This window comes from Zootermopsis nevadensis, unplaced genomic scaffold, assembly GCF_977971745.1.
Source record: "Zootermopsis nevadensis isolate Lab colony 2312 unplaced genomic scaffold, Znev_1.0 Znev_ptg000016l, whole genome shotgun sequence".
Lineage (NCBI taxonomy): Eukaryota > Metazoa > Arthropoda > Insecta > Blattodea > Termopsidae > Zootermopsis > Zootermopsis nevadensis.
In genome coordinates, this window is record NW_028259148.1 from 4,487,522 (window position 1) to 4,507,016 (window position 19,495).

The 19,495-nt window shown below is 37.6% G+C and overlaps 1 protein-coding gene across 5 annotated transcripts in view; it reads left to right on the plus strand.

Moving 5' to 3' along the window:
* Nucleotides 1–19,495, plus strand: part of LOC110840107 (rhomboid-5) — a 262,804-nt gene that overhangs the window by 70,553 nt on the left and 172,756 nt on the right. The window lies entirely within an intron of this gene.

The following is a 19,495-nucleotide window of genomic DNA, read 5'->3' on the forward strand; positions in this document are numbered from 1 at the left end:
GATCGTCAGCTGTTACGTTTTACGCGGACAGACTCCATGTTGCTGTTCTTGGAGATTATGATGGCGGCGTTGGTTTAAAATTGTGTTGGGGACGTCAGATGGACACTGAGGTTCATCTGAAAAGCGTATGACTATATCTTTGTTACTGTAGATAACGTGCTTTGGAACCTGAAAATTAACTTCTTTACCTGTTAAGCTCTAATATGACTTACATAATCTGGGGGTGTCAAACTGTTGTCTCCGGTTGTTGATGGCACGTCAACTGTAGTTACTTTGCAATAAATTGTTTGCTTGACTGTTCGATTGCCCTCCAGCTGTTATTGTTGCATGCAGCTATTTAATATACCATATAAATCAGCGCCACGGTGGTCTAGCGGTTGGAACGCTGGCCTTGTAATCTTGGGGTCTCGGGTTCGATTCCCGGCGGTGCCCGAATTTATAACTTGTGTTGGGCAAGGCCGTGGTCTAGGCAACACGGAGTTTTCCTCCGTGGCATCCCAACAATTACTCCATTCACACACAGAAGAAGGCAATGGCAAACCACTTCTGGATCATCTGCCAAGAACGTATATGAACAGGTCCCAGTCCGAGAAAAGGATGGAAGGATCCTGTTCATATGGACCTGTCCTCAGACAGAACACTAAATAATAATAAGATGAGGTGGTCTAGCGGTTAGAACGCTGGCCTTGTAATCCTGGGGTCTCGGGTTCGATTCCCGGCGGTGCCAGAATTTATAACTTGTGTTGGGCAAGGCCGTGGTCTAGGCAACACGGAGTTTTCCTCCGGGGGCTTCCCCGGTTTCTCCATGGCATCCCAATAATTACTCCATTCACACACAGAAGAAGGCAATGGCAAACCACTTCTGGATCATCTGCCAAGAACGTATATGAACAGGTCCCAGTCCGAGAAAAGGATGGAAGGATCCTGTTCATATGGACCTGTCGTCAGACAGAACACTAAATAATAATAATAAATCATTACAGAAATTGTATTTTACGTAACTGTCAGAACTGATGGGTCTGATGCAGTCAGGTCCTTTGTAAAAGCATGATTCCATCTTGTCGACAGTCTGAGGGAAGAATTACTCAACACGTTTTCGGAAAATAAAAACTGAAAACGCCGATGTAAATATTTGGCAATTTGAGAAGATGGCAGGGACAAAGATGGGAAAAGAACAGAATGAGTTTTAAGGATATCCAAAACGGTTATGTTAATTTGGCTCAGAACGAGACAGAGTGTCTGGTAGTTGCTGTCATGACTACTGTGTGCAGAATATAGACGGTGCAGACATTTCAAACTACGAACACGTTTGCTTATGGCGTTTGGTTATCCTGGATGGGGTTCTGTTTTTTTTATGTTACCCCCAGATAATTTCAGGGAAGAATTAGTCGTAGCGTGCAACATCCACACTTCACGCCACTCAGCTGTCGAGACCGTGGCATTCACGTAGGAATTCATAATAGAGGGGATATTTTTTTTTTGCGTAAGAGAGTAACATTTCTTGCGGATCGATTTTTAGGTCATCTGCCCACATACTTGTGAATTTCACAGTAAATATTTAATATTTCTTAAATGCCTTCAAGGCAAATTATTAACTGTCACCATCAGTAATATATATGCACCACAAATTGTTACCTCATTCTATGTGTCACAACAAAATTTCAGCACATTTTCAAATTTTGGAGAGAAAAAAATTCACTTTGAAATTTCATCTGTTTCTTCTTATTCCGTTTTTGTATTTTGTGCAATCTTCATTGTGTTGAGTAGTGCTTTATAACGCCACCAGCTCCTGAAATTGGTGGTGTGCCGTGACGTCACGTCCGGTTCGTGACGATCGAGGTAATTTTCGGTCGCTTGGGGGAATTTCCAGGTCCTTTACGGAATATTCCCGGTTTTTGAAGGGCTCTTCGGGGTTTACATGCAGGTCTAGGTTCACTTCTGGGTTCAAGGTTATTCCTGGATGTGACGTAGACCTGTTTGTGTACCCTGACCAGCCACATTCCATCTAAAGCCCAGCTTTTACCTCCACTTCGCCTACGTCATCATGACGTGGTGTTTAAGCACTTTAACAGTTTTAACTTTTATCTTTAATTTATTTTAAAATCCATAGATGTCAGCTGTTTATTGTGGTTTCATATCAGTGGCGTGTGTTGTTATTCAGATGCAAACTGCGGCCAGTGACGGATGTATTGTACGTCACTCGAGCCAGCTAATAAGCCGATGAATCAGTGTGTGTTTGTGAAAATGGGGTTATTTTCCGTCCGCAGGGTACAGCGAGTTTTTGGCACTGGTCAGGATTTCACAAAAATTTGCAATGTTGTATCTGTCTCGTATGGTTACAGGTTTAGCTTCCGACTGTGAACTCAAACGTAAATATTTTGGAATTTATTCTGTTTTTACAAATGCATTTGTCAAGTGACTTGCTTGTCACTAAGGCATGGCGTGTGCTCAGTCAGTGGATGGAGATGAAAGCGTATAGATATTGAAGGTAGTTGTGAATGTGTAGAAAATCAGTCGCAAACACCCCAAAAAAAGGGGTGGTTTTCCAATTTTGGGGTTGGTGGGATAAATGGAATATATACGAGTAGTTACCACTTGGTTTTGAGGGAATGACAGTGTATGTGCAGATTTGTAATATTTGTAGCTTTTTCTAACCTGGCACACATTTAATTTTTTTATTCCAAAGAAGGGGGCAGTTGAAATCGGGCCTCGAACCCTGGGGAGAGAATGCTAACCCGACGGCTGAACATTTTCTGGTGATGTTTAACCCTTTAAAGCCCCAATGGTAACTCTATATGGCACCTTTTTTAACAACTGGTAACCGTGCATTTTGTACTTTGGGGCTTAATATGATTCTTAGTGTAAACAAGGATTATTTCCCAACATATTTAAGAAGTTGATCTTAGTAATGGAGAAACATCGGTTTTCCTCTGCGTTACCGGCTGAATTATTAAATATTATGCGGATAAGGTTATTTTGTCATCGTAAACGTGTTTGAACCCGAGCTTTTGTTGAGGTATTCGTAAAAAAGAATTTATAAATAATAAATATCTTATAACGTGCATGAAAAACAAATAGATAACAACATATGCTGTAGGAATACCTTTGATATCCATGTACGTTATCGGAAAATGTGATCAATGTACAATATCCCATCGCTCTTTATCAAACTGTGAACTATGTATTACTTTTTCGACCAACAGGGAGCGAATACAGTTCAATTAAAAGTTCCGTCTATAAATTATACGAACGGGTATTGAATTCGGAAGGTCTGGGTTTAAAACCACTTCCGACGGTTTTGAAATTTCCAAGTCATATTTCCACGCTTCGGAGTAGACTACCACGAACTCTGCAGGGAAGGAATTAAAGAAAAATTAATGTGGTCTTATTAGTTGTTGTGTTTTAGAAGGCGTAGATAAAGTTGATTTTCGTGAATCGTGGGGCTAGACCCACTGCACAGGCCCACTGTGCTATCAACCCTGACAGCTTCATCGCGAAGAGACGCGTGCCTCGAAGTTATTTGACCTCTGCGTCCGGTTTAATGTGCGATGCATCCTGCGGCTATTTTGGTTCTGCAGAAAGGAAGTTATCGCTTTGTTTCTTATTATCATCTTATTTCATGTCTAGTCTTGATAAAATTAGGTGCCATTTATGATACGTTATCCGTTAGGTTATTGTCCGGAAAGCCACCGTCTCAACTCTATAGGTCGAGTGTGAACATTTAATTTGGAAGACCGTAGAAGTAAGTTGTCATTTTAACCTTTTTGTGTTACATTTTTTAACATTCACGATCTCAGCATTTTGTACACAGACGGTATTTGTGATTATCAGATTAAAGACAATTTCCTTCAACAATATTAACCAACGATATTCAGACTCAAAATTTGTGTTGACTTTCTGAATATTTTCCCCTCTGCTGTTCGAAAATTGTGGCCCTTCTTCGTGACGTAGTGCGACGTTGCCGTAAAGCGTCTTTTGAGTTGCATAGAACAGTCAAAACTCACACAAAAATCAAGGGACGAGCATTTACAATTTATTCTATTTTTCTCTTCAATCCGAAGGAGATAATAAAACTTTATAGATAAAATTTCTAAATATTTTATCTTGATTGTTCCTGGTATCCGTTCTGACAGGAATCATTACACAAACAATACAGACTTCGATTATGTGTTTATTTAAATCTAGTAGATTTCTGTGACCATGTAACCAAATTATAACTGAATCAGAGCGTGTAAAGTTACATGGTGAATTCAGCCTTGGGCGACAGCGAAAGGCTTAATAAATCATTCTGCCGCACAGAGAATATATAGAGGTCATTACTACTTAAGGAATAGAGGAGCTTTGATACGTAAATATGCGATATATCGCTGGTTGTCGGAAAGAGGACATAGATCCTCTTTGCTTCAGAATAAATTATTTATTTACTCGAGTGAAATGCTCTATGGTTCATCTGCTATCGGAAATGGGAGCACAATAACGTAAATTATATTTGTGGTCATTTTTATCTGAGGGTCTGTACTCAGAGTTGTTGGGTTTGGATCAGTGATGGAAAAGAGAAAATATATTTGTTACTGTTGCTATTTAAAACAGAGTAGTGTTTTGTTTTTTACGCGTATCTCCCAGTTTCTGACATACACTTCGCTGGACCAGAATTGTTATCTCTGTTAAAAGAAATCACTACCTGTGGGCGAAACTGAGCTCTCTTAGTAAAATGCATCAAATGTGTTTCAGTTCTTAGTAAGATGAAATCCACACGTAACGTTTCAAAGCAAGGAATCTGGCAATGACCTCGCCGATTCTTGTAAGAAATACGATTTGAACCTTAGGTGTATATAAACTGCTTCCATGGACAAGAATCTTCCTTCAGAAGCTGATAGTCGTTTAAGTTTTCTGTGTCGCGGGACACGGCATTGCGAAATGTTTTATAAGTCCATAAATCTTTCCGAAATCCCCTTTTTATTTTATAGTAAGAGCACATTTTAGTTTTTGCTTTTATTTCAGATTAGATATTTATTTAAAAATTTAAATAGATTTTAGTTGAAAGCTGTAAGTGTATGTACTGTATTGTACGGTATTATTACCCAGCTCTATTAAATGTTATGTACTTCATGGATGAAGTATTTTAATTTTGTGGATTAGTTTAGTGAAGAACTTGCTGAATATTTGTTCATATTAAAAAATTTGCTTTGTAAGCATTTAAAAATGACCAGACCTGAATAATCTAATTCACGTAGGAGAGAGAGAGATTATATAAATAAATTAATATATATATATATAATTTTGTAGATTAATACATTCAGATCTATGGAATTGGAGCTCCTAAATCTGTGAATGAGGACAAACGTTTAGTCATCTGTACGTTGCATAGCAACGGGCTGTAGCGTGTTATCGATCGGGTATGTGTTATATGTCTGATCCGCTCCTTGATCGTGTTTTAGAACCCTGCAATTTTAATACCAGGTTCGTGATGATGTTAATGGTTTTTATAGCGGTGGTTTGTAAATAACTTTCTGGGATTAGGAAGTTTAGCAGAACCGGGCTTTGTTACGCGTGGTATTCAATTAAATGCGTTCTATCTTAGAATACTGATTAGAGATTAAAGAAGTGCTCTAATCATCCAGCGACACGAACTGACCGTACTCCTAGTATTATGTTAAAATTAAATCTTAAAATACATATTTTCCTGTGTATTCAGTGTCTTATTTTCATGACCATAAAATAAAGGAGAATTAATATACGTCTGCTTCCCAGAGCGAGTTTTTTTTTGTCTCCAATAATTTCGCTCTTTTCTTTTATACAGGGTGATTCATAAACGTAAAATCCTCGTCACTAGGGAAGAGTGACGTATCTGAAAAAAAGTTATAAACAGGTTCTGTTTCAATTGATCTCCCCAACAGTTGATTAAGTATCGTACTAGGGCTTTGAATTATCCTGTAGAACTATTACTGTTACGAGTATAGAAATATACGTATGATTTGAGGTTTTCACAGCGGTGAGTATGAAGATATCTGTCTTCTGAGTTAGGGCGATCGCCCTGATGATAGAAGCATTAAGGACCTCTTAAGGCGTTGGCAAACTTCTATCAGACTACACGTCGCTGTGACCCGGAAGAGGGCCACGATTACCGTGTGTTTCACCATTTTATGTTTAAGAAATCCGCGTGTTAGCGTTAGAAAATAAGATTTGAACGCATTGATCTTTCCGGGCTCGATGTAGTGTTGAATGCAGACGGTCCCGAAACCATAAATAGATTTGTGTGTTTCCCAGACCGTTGCTCTGCATCACCGCAGGATATTTAGACCAAGGAAGGAAACAGAAGGGTGCAATGAACGGAAGATTACAGCAATAAGTCTTAACACATGTGGTGTGGGCTCGGGTGTTGTCTTCGCCATATGTTTCCTCCCCTTGAACTTCGTCTCTCTCAAGTCAGGACGATGTTCCTGACTATTTTTATATGTATATAAGCATGTGGCATAGAAGTTTCCCTTGATGCATGTAGACTGGGGCTGATGTAGTCTAATAATACCCGCAGACAGTCGTGCTACTGGTAAGCGAGAGCAGGGGGTCACAGACATGATGACGTCATATCGACCGTAGCAGCTTCCCCTGCTCCACGCCCTCTCGCACAGTCTCATCTCTGTCTGGGTTCGAGCCTCAGGGTTTTTCCCAGTCAACTGGCAAAATTGATTAGTATCGTTATAACACATGGAAAATTATGAATCGGCTGTTCATTAAACATGGACCATAGACTTTACCTCGACTCCCGCTAATTCTTCTAGAGGCATGTAGGCGTGTATGTATGCGTTATTGGTTTTGTGTTAATCTGCGTCCTTTTAAATGATTAATTTCAGAATTTTTCCCGCTACACATCTGGTGACCTTTTCCGAGATCATTAAAGAACACAAACTGTCACTGCGCAAATATTATACGACATGCCTCTTGAATTTGATACAGCATGAATAAAAATTTTCTTGGATATTATCCATCGTCTAGTAAATATAAAACGTAAAACGACGTTTCGGAGATGGGACTCTATCTCCGTCTTCAGGTTCCTACACAGTTGGGCCCACTAGATAGAGCTAATCCCTATCTCCGGATATCTATCTAGTGGGCCCAACTGTGTAGGAACCTGAAGACGGAGATAGAGTCCCATCTCCGAAACGTCGTTTTACGTTTTATATTTACTAGACGATGGATAATAGCCAAGAAAATTTTTATTCAATTGACTCTTCACCATCGTCAAGAAGTTTTAAATTTGTTAATACAGCATGGTTAAATACCTTCTTCTTATTCCCCCTCCACTCGAAAGGGGGGAAATATTCTAAGGAATCAACCTTAATTGGCGAATCCCCACATCTTGTGTCATACTAAATGTATGAGAATCATCAGTACCGCGTCACAACGTATATAGTGCCTGTCTTCCGTTATCACCTTTAAGTAACTCATCTTCTTGTACTTAAGGTTTTGCGGCAGGAGTTCTGTTTTTAATGTGATCGCTGGGAGGGTGTATTCAGATTAGCTTTGTCCTATGAATATAAACAGGCATAAACTATTCATTGACGATTCTGGAATCATAAAGGTTTTACTTATTTTATTACTAACGTCAAAGTTGGCGGGAATAGACTGTTTTTTTTTGTGCTGAACAGTCATACTTTGTATTTTATCATTATCTTTGTAAATAGCTTTCTAAGTGCGACATTTATACCATTTATTTATGAAGGAAATTTGAAGTGAAGACAGGGGTTAAATGATAGAAATACATTCGTTAGTTCGACACGGAGACGGGCAAAAGCAAACCATCATGCAATTTGTACAGAGAACGAACAGATATTATTTGTGTATATAGATTACATCACTTAAGCGCTGATGTAGAAAAGTAATTTCAAGCTTTTACATGAAATTCTCTGTTGTTCATGGTAGGTACATTCTTTCTTTTTAACTGTGCCACAGAATAATTCGTAGCACGTCGCTTGGGCTTTAAAGATAATTTGTGTGAACGTTGCACACACAGTAATTTATTAGACTAGTCGTGTATTGAAGCTTGTGTTTGTTGTAAATCGTTAGTATTCCTGTAATACGTACGATATGTGTGTGGTAAATTTGTATGGACCAACACATGACTTGTGTAAGATCTTATCTGGAATATGAAGACGCCATTTTCAAGTCGCAGAGTTGTAGGGATAGAGAAGGAATTTAAGAAGTATACCACTCGTAAAATAAATTATAAAGATAGATAATAATTCCTATAAATTATTTAGGGAGGAGAATAAGAAACCAAAATTGCATTCAATTTCAATATAAGAACATACAAAATAATGTCCATGAAGGGTAATATTAAGTGACCGGTACACCAGTAGTTACTGGCTTGTTGTAATTTTTAATAAGGATCTTAGTATATCAAATCTAAAACTTCTTGACGATGGTGAAGAGTCAATTGAATATAAATTTTCTTGGATATTATCCATCGTCTAGTAAATATAAAACGTAAAACGACGTTTCGGAGATGGGACTCTATCTCCGTCTTCAGGTTCCTACACAGTTGGGCCCACTAGATAGAGCTAATCCCTATCTCCGGTCCGACGTTTCCGAGATGGGACTCTATCTCCGTCTTCAGGTTCCTACACAGTTGGGCCCACTAGATAGAGCTAATCCCTATCTCCGGTCCGACGTTTCCGAGATGGGACTCTATCTCCGTCTTCAGGTTCCTACACAGTTGGGCCCACTAGATAGAGCTAATCCCTATCTCCGAAACGTCGTTTTACGTTTTATATTTACTAGACGATGGATAATATCCAAGAAAATTTTTATTCAAGGATCTTAGTACTGAGAAATTTGTTTCTTCTGGTATAGGAAACATCTAGCCGATGTTGGCACGTTGAAATTTACTTTTCAGCTATGCTTTCTTGTTTGAACACCATCAGTTTATATTGGGATTTGTATGTGTCTTTATCAAAACTGTAAACCTTGTTTCAGTTATGTTCCATCCTCCCGGTGAAAACAGCTGTAGGATATACAGAGTGTCCCATAAACCCGAGGCCATAAGAGAATTTGTTAATTCGCAAAATGCCGAGTAATATAAACATTAAACATTATGTATTTCCAATTTCAAGTGATTGAAAATGTTATCTAGAACAATACGTTACGAGGATATTCTATTTATTTTATTTGTAGTAAAACTTATGGCGAATTTTTAGAATATGTGTAATGTTTTCATGTGCCTGCGTTCTTACAGGGCCCCGGTTTGTATGTATTGTGTCTGAGTGCAGAATTAACTAGATCCTGAAGCCGTGACGTCATACTGAATGCTGTTCTAAAAATATTGCCCCTTACTAAAATGTTACCGCTGTTGGGACAGTCTGCGTATTTGATACTATGGGTGTGTTACCAGTTGCCCGGCTTTTATGCTGAATTCTCTCTAAAGTATGAAAAAACAAAAAGACAAGAATGAGATGAGACACTGTCAAGTTATGGAGAACTAATATAGAATTGAGTGTCAGCCGATGTTTCTACACCGTGTATTAGAACGGCTGTGCGCCTGCGCAGACGGATACTTGTGGACTAGGGTGAATCAGTTCTCATCTCGGAGAGACAGTAGATTCATATTTATGGTAGCGGGTATTGTCGCATATCCCGATTTAGTGAGGCGAAATTTTGTGGTGTGCCGTCATGTTTCTTTGTTAAATTAGGATGTGTTCCGGGTGAAAAAGAGTTTTGAACACGGTTATAAACGACAATCTCCATACCGTCAATTCTGAAGCTCACACAGCGAAAACGAGCGAAATAATTCTGAGGGAAATTAGAAGGGTTGTTGAACCGCTGTTATGTCATTGCCATTTTTTCCATTTCCTCTCGTTTTATAACGAATTGCAAATACTAACGAAACGTATATTTTAATGCATCCGTCCAATCTTCTTGTTCTTTTACCCACTCCCGTCTGGAATTTAATGTATGTTATTTAATGAATAATGAAAATAGCACCGCTTTTCATGCTGCATGTCTTCTGAACAAATGTACGGGAACTGAGCGCCAGGTGGATCATTTCTCAGTGCTTTCTGCATCATTGCGTGTCTTTGTGCGTTTTATAACAGGGTAACGAATGAGTGTGCAGGATATATGAGCAAACCACCTAATTACCATTCAGGACACCTACTGAACTACTTCTCAGTAAGTCACGCACACGCAAGTTTGTACTATGTAAATGAATATAGTCACTTGATAAAGTGTACATAAACTACGTCAGTGGAAGGTCTGGAAGTGAAATGTGAATTAACATTTTGTACGGCAAAGTCTTAAGATTTGTAGGAACCTGTCTGCAGTTTGTTTCTGAAAGTAATGTCTGTGAATTATACAGTTCTATTAGAGGTCTTTGTAAGTCATTACGTACTATTATATTTGTTGATGTTGAAAGTTAAGGGCTTGAGTCGTATGTGGATCTTAGACTGGTTAATTAGGGGAGGAGAGGGTAAATATAATCATATAAAGAGTCACGTTTTTGGTTCAGTCATTGTTTAAAGACTGCGGTTTGAAAGCATCTCGAATTGCTCACAGTAAAGTTACGGTACAGCGTAGTTCTAGTGTGAACTTGACCGGTTTAATTTGTTTAATGTATTTCCCTTTCTACTTACTTAAATATGCATTAAAGTCTTTCGATATTCATATTAACGTTCCAGTTAGCAATTACTTAACAGTCTGTTGCTCTAGAATTGACATTCTGATGTTTATGTTTTACACTTCACGCATTTTCATCAATACTGCAACTAGTAACACCATTAGTTAGTTTGGCCTCACTGAATATTCAACACTAGTAAAATCAAGTTAATTATTTTTCAGTATTAATTTGAAATAGGCCTAGTAGGATGACATATTTTACAGGTTCTGAACACATTCAGCTGAAATTTATTTTGTGATCCGAGAATGTGTACTGTCTGATTCCTTCTTATCAGATTATGGATGGTTGTTGTATTCTACGTGCTTGAATATAAGCGAATTCGTGGCGAATCAAACGTCTTCTAGATTTGCAGTATGCGGTCCTTCTGAGTTAACTTTTTTGTTGAAGAAAGTGACTTGATATCAGGACCCTCAGAACGTTATTAATATCAGCGCATTGGTTTCATTCACGATGTTTTCCATTCTTCGCTTATGTACGCTGTTGCACGTAAAGAATCTGAAACTACTTCACAGGCATTCCACAACAAACTTTGGTCTCTGGTCAGAGGAAATAGTGATTCAGCTAACGTTTCTAGTGGAGAAGTGTAAGACTCCTCAAGATGGCTGTCTTCTGGGTTGTTGCACTGTGTAGTCTGGTAGAAATTGACCTCTCTGCATTGGGCAGTTGTTGAAAAGAATGTATGGTCAGTTTGATGGAATTTTTGGTGTATATAGTATTGCGCTAGTTTACAGAATCTTACTTCCAGATCGTTCAACTAGTTGACTCCAGAGTCTACACCCCTTCCCCCTTTACTTCCACCCCTAACAAGCAAGCCAAACACTGGCGGAGTTTACAACGTAATTACAACCAGGAAATTGCTTATGGATTCCCAGGATGATCATCGCGTATCTTCCCATGCGGAAGACCACGTCATCTTCGTCTAATTATCAAGCAACTAACAGCAAATTATATTCGAAATGATATTGAAAGGATTAAAAAGGGTGATCAGAGCCTTATGATGAGGGGTGTTAGTAAATTAGTTTGGAATATAAGATGGTGATTGTAAGTTCTATATTTTTTCTCATGGTTAGAAACAGCGTTTACGTCACAAGAAAAGCGAGTTGTCGATAAATTATTGGAGATATGAAAACTTGATTTTAATCGAAAACCAATTCATTTCTTACATTGGTGTTCTTTCGCCTTCTTGCATTGTTTTCTCTGCATAAGATATGCAATTTAACTGGAGATTTAAGGGGAAACACGTGTTTGCTTTTTTAAATTTAAATACTATTACTGTGTGTAGCATTATTTAGAAATTGTTTAAATTTTAATGCTTCATTTATGTTTTGTTATAAGAGCACAAATAGTAATAATTAAAATTTTATTTCGAACTATGGAATACAGTAGACTACTACAAAATTGTAATTTTATCCGAAAATGACTGCATCGATAATTTTGAATGAGAATTAATAACGTATAGATTGAATACAAGTTAGGATCTCTCGGAGACTCGTTCAGAAACCTAGGTTTGAAGGTTAAATTGTGGAAAATGTCCGGGGTTCGAGTCTCTGTGAAAATGCTTCCTTTACTCCGGAAACTAATGATATAGAAGAATATATAATGGCGAAATTGTTTGTTTTGGCGAGGATATTACAAAAACAATGTAAATGTAATTGTGGTTTTGTAATAAATAAGGCAGTTGTTTAAAATGATTCAGCTTAGCTAAAAGTAACAGCAGTTAATAACCAAGGCCCATGCTAATCAGCATTATTATTACGAAGATAAATCCGTACCAAATGTTTAGCTGTTTCGGCGCACATAAGGTACGTTTTAATCATAAATATTGATGTGTTCTATTCAAGTTCTACTTTCTTCCGCTGCGTTTCATGTTTAAGATAAACAAGTGGAAGAACGGACTCAGTTTCCCCGAAATAATATTGCGAATTCTCTGCCAGTCATAAATAATGAATTTCATTATTTTAGTAATTTATAGCAAGACCAAGCTGTGATTATCTAATAGTATCCTGGTAAATGTTTGCTTTCTTTTCACGAAGAGCATAGCGAGAAGACTTTATGGGCTGGTCGTGTATGTCTGTCCTCATGTCAAGTCGATTCAACTCGATAACTATTGGACTGATTTGGATGAAATTTGGTGTAAAATTTGTGCTATTCTGTACGACCTCAAAAACATATTTTTGATATACTATGAGCGGTGATAATAGAATGACGGATGAGGAAAATCATGAAGTAGACACTGAGCTGCTGCTATCGAACAAGGCGGCTTGAGTATCTCTAAATTCACGTTTCAAAGAATGCATGAGGATGTTGTGTGTATTCTGGTACGGAATGTTCTTTGTTTTAAGTAGAAATTCAGCCACAGAATTGCAATTCAGCAGGTCTAAATGTGAAACAAAAAGGCACAGGCGGATAAGCTTACGCTGTAGGTTTTAAGGTCGATGATGATGGTTAGCACACAGTCTATTTGCTCTGATAAAAAGCCTGCAATGTGAGTACATGTGGTTAGGCACCTATACTGTGCAGTCTTGCGTGGGGAGTAGAAAATGTCAAAAGTTCTACTGGGTGACATTTGTGTGTCAGCTTCTGTGCGTTGACTCGAAAAATCATGACATTCATTCAGATTGGATTCATATCAGCAAATTTCATCTTATTCTTTCTGTTTGATCTGCATAGTTCGAATCTAAATGTCGTTTTTAGTGTGTCATTATAAACAGAACTGTGGAGTAGGTACTAAGAACCTACTAAAATGGTAAATGGTACCATAAGAGATTTCATCACCACCACGCGAATCATCACTATAACGTATATTTAAATGTACGTCTGATGGTTATTGCAGAAATCGGTTGTTTTTTTAGACAGTTTGCATTCTTAAGGTATCGGAGTCAAAGTTACAAAGCATTAATTCCCACACGATGTGGCTCAAAGCGTCGTTGAATCTCCCTAAGCGTGAGGTCGCTGGCGTCTCACACGGTATAAAAATTGTTCTTAAGATTTTATATCGAGGTCGGAGTCGGTACATTTTTACCGACTCCACCTAAAATTGCTTCCTACTCGGACGCCGAATTCGACTCCACAGCCCTGATTATAAATGAGGCACATTCAATGATGTAATTTTTATTGTTATATTTTCAACTTCACAAAAATAAAAATAAAAATAAGAGATGTACTTGAAAAAGGACGTGAGCTGGAGGAAGGATGTGGAATCAAACCCCCCCCCCCAAAAAAAAAAAAAAAACATATACCTATGACGTATTTTTTGTTGAGGTTGGAGTAAAAACAGCGACGAAATTTTATTTTGGCAATATTGAACATTTGGTGTCTAATAGCCGATTGTCCTGACATCTGCATCATTCTGTGCCATACGAATATTGTTATTTTATATCTTTTTTTCTTTTTTTTATATCTTAATTGCGTCATGTTTGTGTTTTATTGATACAATATTTTTATTTTCCGTCTGTACACAAACTTAAAATAATGTTGTTTAAAATTATCTAAAATTATAACATTCTCAGTAGACACTGCATCATGTTACATTTTTTGTATTCGACGACATGTTTCAATGTGTATTACATCATCATCAGGTCTATCAATTTTAATATATTTTAAAAACTGTAGTACATTTTGCTTTGCGTTTATTGATTATTTTAATTTGTTTAATTTTAAGTTTTTTCTCTTCCTTTTGGTTTGGAGGTTGTACTTGGATGTTTTATATCGGGTTGTAATTGATGTGTTGTGTGTCCGATATTAAGAGACGGTAAACTGCAACTGTTATATTGCACACTATTTATTGTCTGAGGAAGTTCATATACACGACGTTTCGGGAGTTTTCTGTACTCATGTCTGTAGGTGATTGGTTATCATTACATTGACAAAATTTCTTGTTGATGTCTCATACTTCTTGAGAGTTACAACGATTAGAATCGAATTCGCGATTAGTTTAATGCCTTAATTTTGTCGAGGAAAATATATTTATATTTGTTTACTCTGTCATTCCTTAATAACTACCTGACTTTCTGATCTGTGTTTGTCTCGATGTTTTAGTTTCCAATAAATTCCACACATTAATGACGTTCTGCTTGGACTATGTACTTGTGACTTTAACTACCTCGTTGCTGTTATTACATTAGTTAATTGGTCATGTCGTCGTGTAGACTGTGTGACGTATTATTGTATTTATGCGATGCTTATGTAATCAATAGACATGCTATTAATTTTGTTTTGGTATGTATGTGTGATGATAGACTAATTTATTAATATAAAACAGCCCGGCCTGTATTTAAAATATATTTGGAAAGCAACAAGGTGTGAAGGTGTGTTGTAACCGGTTCAAGTTACGCTCCAGTGGCGTATTTTGTGAACATGGCATTGTTCCATAAAAGCAGGCAGATGGTTTTGACTAGCTGAACGACTGTCAGTTTCTCAAGAATGACCTCTCCAAAGAGTTAGATAGTAGACCTATGTATAAGCTAGTAGTTTTGAAGGGTTGAAATGATTTTATTAAAAAATTCTTGTCTGTGCATTATTTCTGAGATCTTAGATAATGAGAATGTGTTAGGATTTGAGGTTTTCACAGCGGTGATTATGAAGATTTCTGTCTTCTGGGTTTTGCGACGTGTAGTCTGGTAAAACTTTACCGAAGTATCAGATGTCCTTGCTGCCTTCATCATCAGGGCGAATGAGAATGTGTTGTTTTGTTGTTATAAATCACTATTTCAATGTGTTTCACTATAAAACAATGTCAGACTTGTCTGCATAAGAGTAGTTTTGATGATTATACACCTAAGAAACAGCATCCTTTTATCTGTTTCAGCAACTCATGCTTTGAATTTATTCCAAGGAATTAAAACTTTGAGTTTAATTTCATAATTTCATTTTGTGTTTGCACAAAGCTTTGAGACGTCCAATGCCCTTTGAAGATGCAGATTACTCTTCAGCCATCAGTCACACCTTCATGTTACAATAGACGTTCGTACACTAGCATAATTGTCGGTTAGGAGCTTAATTGTCGGTTAGATATATAATTACCAACTAGAAAGGTTTAATCGGATTAGTTGCTTTGTAATAGAATTAATTAGTCGCTAACTGCTTGCCTCTGTCGCTGTTCGCCCGTTCCAATGGATGTATTGTTCCTGATACGTATTATGCCATATCAGTTCCTTCCCCTGGAAGGATAGGCTGCCAAGGGAGCGTCGTGGTGCAGGAAATTCAGTTTCGTGTACGCATTAAAGATTGTGCCGAGGAACGGCGATGATTCGCGTTTTAACCTTTAACCTTTTAAGGTTAAATATAATACAAATAACATTTAGCCCGTATCGCAAAGGAAACGCTACACTTCACGATTACAAAGATTAATTGGTTGATACTGTTTAAGGAAATGATGGCTGTTTACAGTGAAAATCATACTATTCTCATAAGGTCACAATGTGAAGTTAAGCAGGTGGTTCGTATAGTTAACGCAGGGATTTAAAGGGTTAATTGCATAGTAGAAATTTATTAATTTTTGCTTTTAATTACGTATTAGGATACGAGAAACAGAAAGTTTCTTCACAATCAGTGTGTATTTCTTTGCGTTATATTTTGGTCTTATTACAGATGTATAGGAAACAAATGTGTGTATTTCGTCACTCACAACAGACTCTAGATCGACATCTTTCGACCATACTAGATCAACATCAATCTCTATAGATTTATACCTGAAGCAATTTTTTATTTAAATGAGATACAATTTATTTTATAGTTAAAATTAATTGTAGAATTTTAATTATGTAGATTAAAATATTGCTAAATTAAATAAAGTAAGTTTTTTGTCGTGGGGGTGTTGCTGTTTTGAAGCTACCATTAACGTTATCAGAAATGAATGGACTTTCATGTCTTGCACATGTTGCGTTCTCCTGCTGTGCGCCGTCTTAATTAGAAGGCTGTGGTGACGAGCAGGAAGGAAGGGGCAGTGTGGTTGCTACGTAGCGTGACGAGTGTCGAGTGGCACTGATTGTCTTCTGTCCAGGAGATGAGACCGCGACGGTGGGAGAAGCGATATTTTAACCATTCTGTTCCCTGTGGCTGGTTGATAGTGTGATTCTGGATAATCAACCTTTTCGTGCTGTAAAAGGAAAGGACTTTTATGCAGCACTCGGCTGTAGAGTGAGTGTATCGTGATTGGTGGAACGCAGACTAAAGGCCTTAAAAGTAAACGTTCTTATCAGATCCAAATCGTCTCCTGAGCGACTCTGAGTTTTGTTGAGGATGGTCACGTTTGACGTCCTGGGATTTTATCATTGTCAGGTCCTTCCAAGATTGGCTGAGCTGTAAAAATGTTTTTCCTGCTAGCGTTATTTTATATGTACCACATTAATCTGTCATTTGATTTTTTCTGTGGTATTATTGCGATGATTCTTGTTTGTAGATTGCCCCGTCTTGTACAACTTACAGTGGACAAGTGGGACTAGAGGGTGAATTTTGCTTTTCCACGCGACAGACAGTGCAGTGTCATAATCTCGAACTTCGAGAATTTTGAGAATCTTGAGAATCACAAAATTTAAATACCCGAATTTGCTGTTGAACATTATGGCCAAAACCAGATAACGAAATTTATTCAGCGACCTTCTTCTTGAGAAGTTCATAGACGTTTAGTTGGTCAAATAATTCTCTGCCTGTGTAACTCGAAGATTCATTACCATGTTCACTTGTGTCTTTCCTCAACCAGTTTAATTGAAATAATATTTACACTCGTTCTTTTAATTAATCTGGTTTACTCGTTTTAGAACGTGGTATAGACGTACCGGGCGCTAGGCCAGACGTTTCGAATTTCGCTGTAATTGTAAATATCAGAAGCATAGAAACTGAGCGTTTTTAGGAAAATTCCAGTTTTTGATACTAGAGAAGAAAATCAGAAGATCTGTGGTCTGAGTACAGATACCATACCATTTGGCCTTCCATGACGCATTTGTTAGCACACTGCGCGGGTCATAGGAAGAAATTAACGTAGTTTTTTTTAAGGAATTGGAACACCAGATTATGTTCTTCTGCGTTTTGGTGTCGTGTAGTCTTACCGGTGGTTGCCAACGTTTCGGAGAAACATACTATCGCCTTCTTCAGGGCTAAAGTGACTGAAGCTCTGACGATGGAGACAATGTGCTGCTCCGAAACGTTGGTATCAATCGGAAAGCCTACAAGTATCGAAAATCCAGAAGGATACAATCATCATTGGCGGAAGACGAAATCTCACAGATGCAACGCGTCTCATCGAAACTTCTGTATAAGAAATGGCATTATTAATGTGTCGTGGTCCTAATGTGTGCTAATGTCTTAATACATTTTATCCCTTAATGAGATCATTTTAGTAATAAAAATGCCCTTCGATCCTTGTCCGATCCTTTTTATGTAATCATCATTAGCGTAAAAGCACTGGTCCATGTGTTATATGTTCTTTCAAAATTATTATGTAAGCTACCGACTCTTCTACCTGTTTCGTGATCTACTTTCAGCTAGTATACAGAATTTTTTCTCCTGCATACACTAAGTGTCCCACGAAGCGAAAGTTCTGTGTTAGAAGTGTCTAGGGGGCTAGAACTTGCACGTAAAATGAAGCATTTCTGTATAAGGGTTTGTCACGACACTGCTGAATGATTCGCACGAATGTCTTGCTGTTAGTAGTAAGTACAGTTCATTTATTTCTGTTGTTTGATTCATATCGTAATGACATTCTGTTTCTATTTCTGTAACAGTGTTTTTTTTATATCGTGTTCGACTCTGTAAGTCATCCTCAACAGAAACCAAGACCCTCTATCAAACAGCTAGCATTTAAATCAAATAATTTACGTTAAATGTATAGTAACAAATTTTAATAATGTTAATAAATATTTGTTAGAATTTACGTGAAGCCGTATTAAATATATTTAGGCATTTATATTATGGAATTTATGCGTCTGCTCAGAATTCTAGTTTTTCTCGGGCTCTGCCTTGACTGTACCTCCACCTTTTAGGTATGGTAGGACCAGATAGTAACACCATTTGAACTTCTTTTTTAATGAGAGCCGTCATATTGCTGTATGTAAGTTCCCCGTCGAATGGTACGGTATGATTCGCCGACTGCCATGTTGTTAGCGCTGTTTATTCTTGGCTCGCTGCGTGTTGCTGTTTTTACCATAATTTGAGGGAGATAAAACATAACACTCTCGACTTTTCTCTCACAATGAACTGTTGCCATTTCACTTCTGCGAAGTGAAGTGCGTCATTTTTGTTGGTATATAAAGACTGACTTTGATGTTTTAAATAACTTTTATGCTCTACAAAGACGCCTTTAAACAAAATGGTTCCACTTTTGGATTCTGAAAACGGTCATACCTTAACGTTGCCATAATACGCGCACGTGTCTTACGTTTCACAGTTTCTGTGATTGATATGTCGTAGTTCAGCAACAAAGACTTTTAAGTTGCTCTTCCAACTAAATACTTATTTATCTGAATGTCGTTAGGACAGAAAGCTCAGTATATTAGGTTGGCATGCCTGTATCGTGAATATTCTGGAGTGGTTTATAGATTTTTACTTCCCTGAAGACGTCAAGCAATTTGTCGAAGCCTCGGGTAACACGGACTGCCGTCTTCTTTTTTTCAGCAGGTAGTTTCTGTTGCCCTCATTTATGAGTCTCACTATTGACGAACAAAACCACATACAGACGAAAATAAATTAGTGCATTGTAATTCCAATTCAATTCTGTTTGATGAATTTCTTATCTCCGTACTACTTTTAGGTCTGACAGTACATGACTTTAGGTATTGAGGAATCTGTATTTCTAGAAGTGTAGATTATTCAGCAACACCTCATGATAAT